This window comes from Erpetoichthys calabaricus, chromosome 14 (assembly GCF_900747795.2).
Source record: "Erpetoichthys calabaricus chromosome 14, fErpCal1.3, whole genome shotgun sequence".
Taxonomy (NCBI): domain Eukaryota; kingdom Metazoa; phylum Chordata; class Cladistia; order Polypteriformes; family Polypteridae; genus Erpetoichthys; species Erpetoichthys calabaricus.
In genome coordinates this window covers 82,798,438-82,810,767 of record NC_041407.2, presented here as the reverse complement: position 1 = coordinate 82,810,767, position 12,330 = coordinate 82,798,438, and the positions used below count along the sequence as shown (strand labels likewise).

Sequence of the window (12,330 nt, the reverse complement as noted above, 5' to 3'; positions counted from 1 at the left end):
CATTATATGTCTTAAGCATAACCTCCCCTGACTTGGACTCTGCACGTGGGGCTATATAACTTAAAATTCTGTTAGCCTTCACTTCTGTCAACTTTCTGAATGTAGAGGTGTCCACCACAGCTCCTTGGTTCTACTCATAAGGTGTACATTTGATGGTGGGCCGAGTCTGACATTTAGGCTGGGGGAGACCAGTTAAGCCATAAACAACAGTTGTGCCGTAACCATACCTACATATTTACACCACATCCTAAGTATCATAAATTGTTCATAATACAAAGTTACACTACAAACTGAGTCTCATTTACATTAATGTGTTTAAAACTCTAAATTTACAAAACAAATACACAAGTACTGATACCAACATTTAATTGACAGAAAACTTTTCTTAGTTTGTCTTTTTTTTGCAATTGTGTCAATTTCTAATAAATTTGTAAACCTTTCTAAAACATGTTTCCACATTGTCATTATGGGTTTTGAAGTGTACAGTGGATAGCTGAGCAAATAGGGCACTTTTAACCATTTAACATTAAATCTATAACTCAATAACGTGTGCAGAACGTAAAGGGATCTCATTACTGTTTAAATCCACATGCATGTAGGTACAGTATATGCTTTTTGAAGAATCTATGAATTGATTTTTTCACTTTGACATAATAGTTTTCTATTTTTGAATAACAACAAAAAAAATCACATAAATAACATATGCAGCATTCTCAGACCCACTTAATCCAGTCGATGCCTAGAAAGGCCTCCTCTTCCAACACAAGAATGATGTTGCTGTGAATTTTAGACTTAAGCAAAGCTTCCTGATCTCATCATAATGATTTTTAACTAAGACTGATACTTTTTTTTACTGAAACCAATCAAAATAAATCACGTTTAGCCAAACTGCTACAGGGAAAAGGTCTTTCTAATGTAGATGCACAAATGACATATTGATGCTCCTAAAGCTTACAGTAGACTATGAAGAAAGTGGAGGAGGTGTTCTTGAGTTGCTGATCTGACACTACATCTGTTGGATGACGAGCTCAGTTAAACACCGCTGTACTGGGGGGGGGGTGTGGAAATGAGTCGTAAAGACGAAGCGAGAGGGGAAGGGAAAGAGCGAGGCGAGGCGAGGCGAGGCGAGGCGAGGAGGCTTTTTACCAAACTGCTGCCATCTACAGAGAAGATCGGCTCGGTGTACGCGCGGAGGCTGGCCGGCGACAGCACGTCCGAACACTATAACCTCAAGCTGACAGCCGGACAGCTGCGACCAGACAGGCGGACAGATGTGCATGCCGAACAATTTCTGAAGGCGGAGATAAAGGTAGGGATACAGTTTTTTTATATCTATTTTTAAATTGAATGGCTTAAATAGCTCCCGCCGAGGTCGTAGTCTCCTCCTTGTTGTAAAGGAAAATACTTGAGCATCGCTTTGGGAAGAGATGGAGGGAGTTGTGATGCGCTTCCCACTGTGATAAAGAAATCGAAATCACTCGGGGATCGGGGCCCTGCCTTCGTGTTTCTGTGCACAAAATAAGCGCTCAAATGCCTATACGTGATGGACACCGGATAAAGAACACATTCCATGTACGCCTGCACACGCACAGTGCGTGATTTTCACTCACCTTTCATAATAATCACGACTTCCCATTTGCTCGGGATTGGACAGAGACATGGGATGTATTTGTATTGGGTTGGCACGCACGTTCGGAATCCTTTGTTAATCACAATATATCCAACACTTGTAAGCACGGAGGCTAAAGTGAAATGAATGACGATGGCAGCGTATCACTTGTGAACGGGAAGCGAGCGTTGGTCTGCAGATGTGCTTCGTGTTGCTGGAAACCTGCGGAGTTATCCACAGGGTGGTGGTGGGGGGGGGGGGGGGGGGGTTGATAGGAAAACATAGACCACCGTAAGACGTTACGTTACGCGACGATTACAGCGGAGGGGAAAATGGCGCTATGCCTTTATTTCTGCTTAAATTGAGACTGATGGACAGATGGTCACTCTCAGCGAGAATTCTTTTTGGACTGTGAATTTCCGCTGTTCAGTATCACGCACAGCAAGTCTGGGAACTACTCGCGTGGAGACAGATCGCCAAGGGAGAATCGCAGATTGTGACCCAGTCGCCACCTCAGTGAAGTGACTGGCAGGCAGCGGTGATCCCCCTAACCTAAGAAACGAGTACATTCACCTCCTGAGCCCAACAAAACAGCGGTGCCGCCGATGGCACCATTCAGAAATGATACGAGCCCTGGAGGCGATAGTATATAACTTGGAATATTTGTACATTACTGTCACCATTTGACTGAACGCGTCTCTTACAGCTAAAAGAGCACGGCATCGATACACACCCACTTGTCAAACTATGAGCACGGCCTGTAATATTCGTGCGAAAATGCACATTCCTAGAATATCATTGTCATGGGATGAATCATATTAGTAGTTAAATAACTAAACACGATAACGCAGCATTATCAAACTAATGTATACGTGTGCTTCGTGGAAAGGAGTTCACAGTTTTAGTCTGGTTAAGTTTACTCTGCACATGTTATATCTGGCCGGACGTTACACGCTAAAAGGCACAGAAATAAAGAAACACGAAATGTTTATTATTCTGAGCGACCAAAAGCCGTATTTAATAACGACGAAAGCGACTGTGAGATCAGAGACGAAGGTTTAAATGATTAAATTAATAGCAAAACAACTGGGTCAGAAAAAAGACCAGTTTTCCCATGTGGCCAAATGTACGGGTGATGCTCAGAGCCTCACTGATGGAGCTTCACTCCAGATGTTGGCATTCCTGACATCGCTATGCTCGTGCACGGCAACAAAGCGCTGCGGGTGCACGCTTCAGCGGTTGATAAGAGGCAGTAGCTGGAGCTCACCTGTCAGCATTATTTTACGTAAACATAACGTTTACACTTTCTCAGCCCATTAAATCGATTTCAGAATCGGGGGAGCCAATCGCACTGCCTATACCAGCGGTGCTGCATGGTTGCAAGGAATCTTTGGGCCCATTCACCCCCACTCACCCTCTGGCCAATTTGGAATCATTAGTTAACCTAATCATACAGGGGTGTGGGTGGAATACCAAATTGGACACAACCAGAAGATCCAAACACCACACAGACAACAACTGGGAGCAGGCTGTGGTAGCTGTGATCCCTCACTGTGCCTTCAAAAGAGCTCCATTGAGAAAGCACCCCCAGCTGAAATGGCATACTACTGCTTTCCTGCAACTTTCTTATTATATATTTGGTATTTGATATAGTGGATTCAGAAAGTATTGAGACCCCCTTCACTTTCTGCACACTTTGTTATGGTGTAGATTTAATTTTAAATGGATAAATTTGCCATTTTTACACACCAATCTACACTTAGTAACCCGAAATGACAAAGTGTAAATGTGTTCCCAGAAAGGTTTACAAATGTATTAAAAATTAAAAACTGAAATCTCTCAGTCATATTGAGTATCCAGACCTTTGATATGGCACTCCAAATTGTGGTCAGGTGCGTCCTGTTTGTTGTATTTATCCTTAACATGTGTTTAGAACTGAAAAGATTGGACATCATTTAGAAAGGCACACATGTACCTGTGTATAGAAGGTCCCACAATTCACTCTGTATCCATCCATCCATTTTCCAACCCGCTCAATCCGAACACAGGGTCATGGGGGTCTGCTGGAGCCAATCCCAGCCAACACAGGGCACAAGGCAGAAACCAATCCTGGGCAGGGCGCCAACCCACCACAGGACACACACACACACCCACACACCAAGCACACACCAGGGCCAATTTAGAATTGCCAGTCCACCTAACCTGCATGTCTTTGGACTGTGGGAGGAAACTGGAGCACCCAGAGTAAACCCATGCAGACACGGGGAGAACATGCAAACTCCCAATTCACTCTGTATGTCAGGACAAAAACCAAGTCACGGAATCCAAGGAACTCTCTCTAGACCTACACAATCAAACTGTGTTGTGGTGTTGAAAAGGGCAAGGGTGTAAAACCATTTTTGACATTTTGAATGTTTGCAGGAGAACAATAGCCATAATAATTTTGAAATGAAAGTAGTCTGGAACGACTAGACGTAGCCATACTGAATAACCGAGCAAGAAGGGCCTTTGCCCAGGGAGGTGACCAAGAACTCAATGGTCACTTTAACAGTCCATTGAAGTCCGCTGCTGAGATGGCAGAACCTGTTGGATCTCATCAGTGCTCTATCAATCAGGTGTTTATAGTTGAGTAGCTAGATAGAAGTCACTCTTCAGTAAAAGACATGTGACAGTTTAAAGGATTTTGAGAGTTTGAGGGAAAAGATTCTCTGGTCTGATGTGACAAAAATTGAATTCTTTAGGCAGAACTCCAAGCATTTAGGACTGGCCAAGACCAGGCACTGCTCATCACCTGCCTGATACCATTGCTACGTTGAAGCGTGGCAGTTGTAGCATTATGTTATTGGGATACTTCTCAGTGCCAGGGACTTGGAGACTGAAAAAAGCATGCAGATACATACAGGGAGGTCTTTGAAGAAAATCTGCTCCAGAGTGCACATGACATCAGACTGGGGTGAAGGTTCAACTTTCAGCACAACAATGACCTGAAGTCTCTGAGGTCCTTGAGTGGCCCAGACAAAGCCCAGACTTAAAGCCCATAGAACACCTTAAGATGGCAGTTTGAGGATTTTTCTTTTCCAGTCAAAAGCAGCTTGAGGAGGTCTGCAAGGAAACATGGGAAAACTGCCCAAGTCCGGGTGTACAAAGCTTGTAGAGACTTACAAAAGAAGACTAAAAGCTGCAATTGCTACCAAAGGAGCTTCTACAAAGTACTGAATTATGAGTGTCTTTACTTATATGAATCAGAGATTTCAATTTTTGATTTTTAATACATTTGCAAACTTTTCTGAAAAAAATGTGCTCACTTTGTCATTATTGATTATTAAGTAAAAGATTGAAAGGGAAAAATATTCATTTCAAATGAAATCTACAACATAATAAAGTGTGCAGAAAGTGAAGGGGTCTGAATCCTATCTAAATTCACTATATTTCCCTTTCTGGTCAGACAAGTTAATCTGTTGTAAGTTAATGGTTTAAGACTTTGTGAACTAAATCTAATCAGACGCCAGAACTTGTGGTTGCCAACTCTGTTGTGCTCTAGAGACAGCACAATAAAAAGAGACTAGACAACTTGTGAAAAACCAGTCGTCTGTAAAGAACTGGAGTTTAAGCCCTGGAAGATAACAATGCCAGTTCGGCTCCTTTGTTTATGGGTGACCTATTAAAAGAGGAGTGAGTGGTCAATTATAATGATGATGGCCATGACTGCCCATTTACGTCTGAACATTTTCAGTATCCTCTTTTATATTTAGAAATATATGATTAGCTTTAACAGGAATAAGCTGCATGTAAGTTCTAGAAAACATGATAGATCAAACCTAAAACACTTTAAAAGGTAACCCAGACAGTGATCGGTATTCTGAGTGCACAAATGGTTAAGCAGTAAAGTTGAAAATGCAAAGGGTCCATTTAAAGCTTTGATTTGTCACACCTAAAGAGTCTGTGACAATGGAAAACTGTGTGCACCTCCAGGACAGAATGCGCCCATCTCATTTCCTCATGTAGAGGAAAGATCTTCAGGCTGAGAATTATCAGGCACGTCAGAGAAAAGACTGCTCAGTAAGATGTACAGCTAATTAAAGAACAGAATTAACTATACACAGCATTCCATTGCTAAGGCAGTTAATAACAAAGAAGATATAATCAGCTACCTTTATCATTCTAGACAAATGTCACGACACCTGCAGGTCTGGTGCTAGCCGGCACATTAAATTTGCTTTCACTTTATCTATATGCTTTAATAAAACCACTTGACTGTTCTTAGATTTTTGTTTGGATTTGACTTTGTATGACTCATATTTACAATTTCAAAAATGCTGCCAGATAAATGGTTTTGCCCTCAATTAAACTTTCACGTTTTGGAACTGTTCAACCCACAGTTTGCATATAAAACAGTAACTTTTATTTTGTGCTGTTTTAAACAGAGCAGTTTAATTTTACTGAATATATTTATATCAGTCATTTTGTGCTTTTGTTCTTAAAAAACAAAAAAAACAAAAAAAAAAATACACACAGCTTGCTAAGTTCTGGTTAACTGAATAGGCCAGAGATGTTCTGTTTAAAAGTCAATCAAGTATGACACTAGCTAATACAATACAAATAAGTGTGTTATATTAAATAGACAGAGAGATATGAGAGGCATTATATTAGTTAGAAAGTTAGATATACAAGGGCACTATATGGAATAAGAATACAGATTTAAATGGAAAAATACTACATAAAAGATTGACAGAGAGAAAAGGCACTATATAAAAGACATACAGTAGATAGATAGATAGATAGATAGATAGATAGATAGATAGATAGATAGATAGATAGATAGATAGATAGATAGATAGATAGATAGATAGATAGATAGATAGATAGATTTCCCCATGTTACTTAAAGAGATATTTGCTAATGTTCTTGGTCTTCCTCCCTACCTTTTTGCTAATAGTCATTCAGCTTTGTGATATAAAACATGTGGAATTCTTTCCATATATCTGTTTGTGAAGCCCTTTCAGTCTCTGCATTTAAATCTAAACTGAAGCCCCTCTGTCACAATCCTGATAATGGCTATGGAAAACATAACATAAAATAATAATAATAATAATAGGGGCGGCATGGTGGCACAGTAGTAGCGTTGCTGCCTCGCAGTAAGAAGACCTGGGTTCTCTTCCCGGGTCCTCCCTGCATGGAGTTTGCATGTTCTCCCCGTGTCTGCGTGGGTTTTCTCTGGGTACTCCGGTTTCCTCCCACAATCCACAATGTGTGTGTGTGTGCCCTGCGGTGGGCTGGTGCCCTACCTGGGGTTTGTTCCTACCTTGCGCCCTGTGTTGGCTGGGATTGGCTCCAGCAGACCCCCGTGACCCTGTGTTAGGATATAGCAGGTTGGATAATGGATGGTTGGATGGACAATAATAGTAATAATCATAATAATAATAAATTTTATTTAAAAGAGCCTTTCTGGTTCCCAGGGCCACTGTACAACAATACCCATAAAATCAAACAATTCAATGCACAAACAAAGTTAAGAATAACAAAAGGAAATATTAAAAAGACAGGCTTTAAGTCTAGATTTAAAAACAAAAAATGAGGTATATGCACGGAGCTCCAAAGGCAGGGCATTCCATACACTAAAAGCCTTGTTGCCCATAGTGCGCAGTCTACATAATGGAATGGTTAATAGCAAGAAGTCAGAAGAATGAAGTGAATGTGATGGAGTATATGGACAGATTAAAGAAGAGAAGTAAGGTGGGGCTAGACCATGAAGAGCCTTAAAAACTAAAAGGAGAAGTTTATATTGAATACAGAAGGGAACAGGTAGCCAATGTAATTTGAGAAGTGGAAGTGTGATATGTTCCCAGGGTTTTAAGTGGGTAACCACTGTAGCTGCTGAATTCTGTGCATATTGTAATTTATTTAGACTAGAAGCAGGGATACCAAACAGCAATGTATTGCAATAGTCAATTTGCGAGGTGACAAAAACATGAATAAGCATCTCAGTTGCATTGCTCAGGGAACAATGGACGTAGCCTTGAAATTTGCTTAAGGTGGAAAAAGGCAACCTTGGTAATGTTATTAATATGAGGATCAACGGAGCCACCAAGATTTTTAACCTGTGCAGACAAGGATGTAATATAGCCAGGGATGTTTACTGAGAAATTGTCTACTTTCTTTAAATGGCCTGGAGATGCAATAATTAAAGCCTTCGTTTTTTCACTATTTAGTCTGAGAAAGTTTTCAGACAGCCAGTGTTTGATGTCAGCCAAACAGGCAACTAATACAGGAGGAGGTAATATTTGCGTAAGCCCTGCGTGTAGGTAAATCTGTATATCATCAGCATAACAGTGAAACCGTAGACCGTGCCATCTCATAATGGCACAGAGAGGACACATATAAATGATAAAAAGCAAAGGGTCAAGAACTGATCCCTGAGTTACACTCTGGAGCAAGTAACATAACATAACATAAAATACATTTCTCAAATCCACTTAATCTACTTTGGGACTGAGTTGTTGGAGTCCATCCTGGTAGTGTCTGTTTCAAGAGAGTAACTAGCCCTGGACTGGTAAAATCGAAAGCTCATTTCCCACACACAAACACCCAAAAGTTAGCCTGACCTGAATGCCTTTGGAGACACAGAAGGAAAACCAAAGTACTATAAAGAAAACCAGCATAGATCAGGGGAGAACGTGCAGAAAACACACAGACGGCAGCCAGACGTATGATTTCAATTCAAGAAGGTGGGTCTGCATGTAACCAAATCATTCTTTAGTTTCAAATGAACCTTTCTAAATGCATTAATTTTATTGTTATGTGCACCCCATGCCATATTGGTCCCTGGGCTGATGCTGCCTACTACCATGACTTTAATAAAATTGGATTTGAAAATGGATCGATGCATCATTTTTTCCCCAAAGTTGTCTTTGCTGTTACCTCTTTGATTGTTATCTGTGTTTTCTACTATTTTTTATGTCAACCTAATATTCTACTTGCTTTGCTGATATTCAGCATATAGCTTCTGTCATTTTGTATATAGTACTACCCTGTCACGGCAATTAATTGTATGATGTAGATTTCAAATGCTCCCAAGTTCATATAAATTTTGATTCCAGGGGTTCTGATTTAAATTTAAAAATAGCAAACACTAATATCCAAAGCAACTTACAAATGATAAGTTCAAGGAAACAAATACCTGTGTAGTTATGTAAGTTCTAACTATTGAGAGTAACCTACATATGTTTGGGGTGTTGGACAAAAGTAGAGTGCCTGGAAAAAACCCTGTGGACAATCAGAGAATGTGAAAAGTTCAAATAGTCAGCAACTAGGTTTAGAATTAAACCCTGGAGTTTAGAGGCAGCCTCATAAATGACAGTACCACTCGCATCCTTATCATTTTAATGAAGAGGAGACTAACACAGTTAAAAGAAAACACCTGAATGAGACATGAGATGGACAACTTAGCTCAGAGCTAACCAGATGAGAATGGAGCACTGAACGATTTCCTGTCCCTTGTAAAAAGCCTTCTTTGGATTTGCCAGATTTAGTAAAGTATAATTCAGTTCTATTAGTTCCTTGCCTCAACCTCTAGTCAAATTCTGTTAGTGTGACTATAGTTAACAATTTTTAAAAATGTCTAACTCACTCAACAGCCAACTTAATGTTCTTTCATTAGAGAACACCTTACCTTTCCCAGTACAAATTACGTAGCAGCAGGATGCTACCTGCAAAAGTATAAAGAAATATGAAATCAGCTTTTTCATAGGTTAGAGCACAACAGTAAAAATGCTTAGTAAAGTGCTTTTTCAATATTAAAATGTTCCTTAATGCAACAGAAAATCTATTTAACACACTTTTTCTAGTGGTTAGTGCTGCTGTCTTATGGATTCTACATCACAGGCTCGAAGCCCACACTGGGTTGTTGTCTATGTGTAGTTTGAATGCTCTCCTTGTGTCTATATGGGGCTTCCTCCTACATCTGCTAGACATACTGGTTAGTCAATCAGTGATTCCATATGTGATGGACCAGCGTCCCATCCAGGGATTTTTTTCTTGCCTTGCAACTAGAATCAGGTCCTTTGTCCCTGAATTGAGTTAAGCAGAAAATGTCCATTTGATTTACTCATCTGAGTGGGCACTGGTCCCACATAAATGATTTGCTTTGGTAGTGCCCTGAACATCTGCAATTTTAAAACATAAATATTAAGTTAGTTCAGTGTAATTTATTCAAGAAAATTATACTTTTTGATAAAGTTACTCCAACATAAATTAGTTAGGTTATTTTAGCATTATGCTGTAGTACATATAGTTATGTATTCTGTATTATGTATGTATTATGTATTCTGACTATAGTGGTAGGGTGTTGTACTGTGGTAGCCATTGTGGATGCAATGAGAAGTCAAGCAAAAGGACACCTTCTATTAATTAACTAAAAAGATTACAATATGCAAGCTTTCGAGGCAACTCAGGCCCCTTCTTCAGGCAGTTTGTGAACAGGTTTGATTACTTCTCGCCTGAAGAAGGGGTCTGAGTTGCCTCGAAAGCTTGCATATTGTAATCTTTTTAGTTAGTCAATAGAAGGTTTTGCTTGACTTCTGTATTCCGACTATATTCATCTTACCCTCATTATTTTCTTTCTGTTCAGTTACAAAAGTTTTTATTAGTAAAAATGTTACCCATTTCTTATTAAAAACTAGAAACTGTTTGTAACTCAAAGGCTTTATTCCAGATGTCCACATGTGAATATTCAGTGCTGTATGAGAAAATATGTCGCTTCTATCACATAGACCAGTGTTTCACAGGCTACTTCCACATTACTGTGCTTTCATTTAGAAATGCAGTTTTTAAACTAAAATGATCTCCATCCACACTAGTGTTTTCATAGCATTAATTCCGTCAACATTAAAATATCCAAAAATGAACGTGACATAACTATTCACCTACACTAAGCATGCATGCATTTACAGAAAAATCCTTTAAGGGCAAGTAACACTGGCAGCCATGGGATTTATTACAAAACTATAGTGACAGGTAAATTATTTGCCTTTTGCATGTGCATGTAGGTACAGTATGCACGGTGGCACAGTGGTAGCGCTGCTGCCTTACAGTAAGGAGACCTGGGTTTGCTTCCCACGTCCTCCCTGTGTGGAGTTTGCATGTTTTCCCCGTGTCTGCGTGGATTTCCTCTTGGTGCTCCGGTGTCCTCCCTCAGTCCAAAGACATGCAGGTTAGGTGCATTGGCGATCCTAAATTGTCCCAAGTGTGTGCTTGGTGTGTGGGTGTGTGTGCCCTGCGCTGGGCTGGCGCCCTGCCCAGGGATTTGTTCCTGCCTTATGCTCTGTGTTGGCTGGGATTGGCTCCAGCAGACCCCCCGTGACCCTGTGTTAGGATATAGTGGGTTGGATAATGGATGGATGTGTATGCAGCATTCATACTGTACAAAATGCAATTTAGATGCATGCTGGTGAGCAACACAACAAACGACATGGAAGGCAACTCCTTTTTTGTCCACTATGTTGGAATATGGTGAAGGGTGACCAATCAGGGAATGAGACATTGTAATGTGCAGGATCCAATCACAGAAGAGTAACATAATAAGCACAAAAAACTCATAATGAGATTAGAGTCTGTGTTTTCAACTGTCTATATTTTCCTCCATCCACATTTTAAGGGCAAGATGTTGTTTTAGAAGTAGTGGGTGCCTCGGAGCATTTTCAAAAATCACCATTTTGGGGGGGGGGGGTGTTGGGGGGACAGCAGGGTAGTGTGGACAAAAGGCAAAAACAGAGACTATTGTCTGAGTTTTTAAATAAAAACATAGTAGTATAGATGCAAACTCAGTTTCAGTCCTTGAGGCCCTCAGCCCTGCACAGTTTTAAGTACCCACGACTCAGACACATCTGAACCAACTCAACAGCTAGTCGGCTGATCTTGGATCAGGTGTGTTACGACCCTTAACATCCAGTCTCCTCCACCATCTTTATCTAAGCTGTTAAATGGCATTTGAATATTTAATCGGAAGGCGATCAAATAACTTTAACTAACTAAGATGTGTTTCGTTTTTACTTGACAAAATAAAATCAGGTTTAAAGTTCAAACATTAAAATAATAAATTGAGTTCATCTGGTCTGCTTTAGTAAATACAGACTCACTCCTGTTTTTCAGTTTTGGAGAATGTTATGCACATCAATCCATTAACTAATGGGATTGATCCAGTTCAGGGTTTCTTTGCATATTGGTTGTATTGTTGTTTGTAATCTTTTTGGTGAAAGCTTTTCCTTCTTATTAGATACATTCAGCTGCATAGGCCACTAAAAACTGGTGCCAGACCACTGGCATGCCCTTACCCAATGGCCATTTGAATTCTTTTTAAGGCAACCCAGGACTGGGTGCGTGTGTTTTTTGAGTCAAGATAGCACAGCACCTATTTTTTTTTTTTGGTAATGTAACAAAAAACGCTCAACACCTCTCCTGAGGCCATGACTCTCGAATGTGGTTGACAGGGGTATGGTCTTTGTTGTGATATGCACCACGATTTTTGTTATTTCAGTTATCTGTTGCTTATTGAGCAGGGCAGCTAAGTAGGTTGTAGTCCTTCAGTGTCTCAAGAACTTTTGACGTCAGAGGGATATGCTGTGATCAGCACAAAGTATGAGATATAATCAGATAAGTATCAGGCGGTTTGAAGCTGGAGAATGTAGACTTTTAGTGTCAACATTAGTGGTTAATGAAACACAGAT

The 12,330-nt window shown here is 40.2% G+C and overlaps 1 protein-coding gene across 3 annotated transcripts in view; it reads left to right on the top strand.

Annotated features, from left to right (window-relative positions):
* Positions 1-1,129: 1,129 nt before the first annotated feature.
* Positions 1,130-12,330, top strand: part of yrk (Yes-related kinase) — a 143,780-nt gene continuing 132,579 nt past the window's right edge. For all 3 annotated transcript variants that reach the window (XM_051919015.1, XM_028819305.2, XM_051919013.1), the window contains exon 1: positions 1,130-1,309. The gene's annotated coding sequence lies outside the window, so the exon portion shown is untranslated. The remainder of the gene's footprint in view (positions 1,310-12,330) is intronic.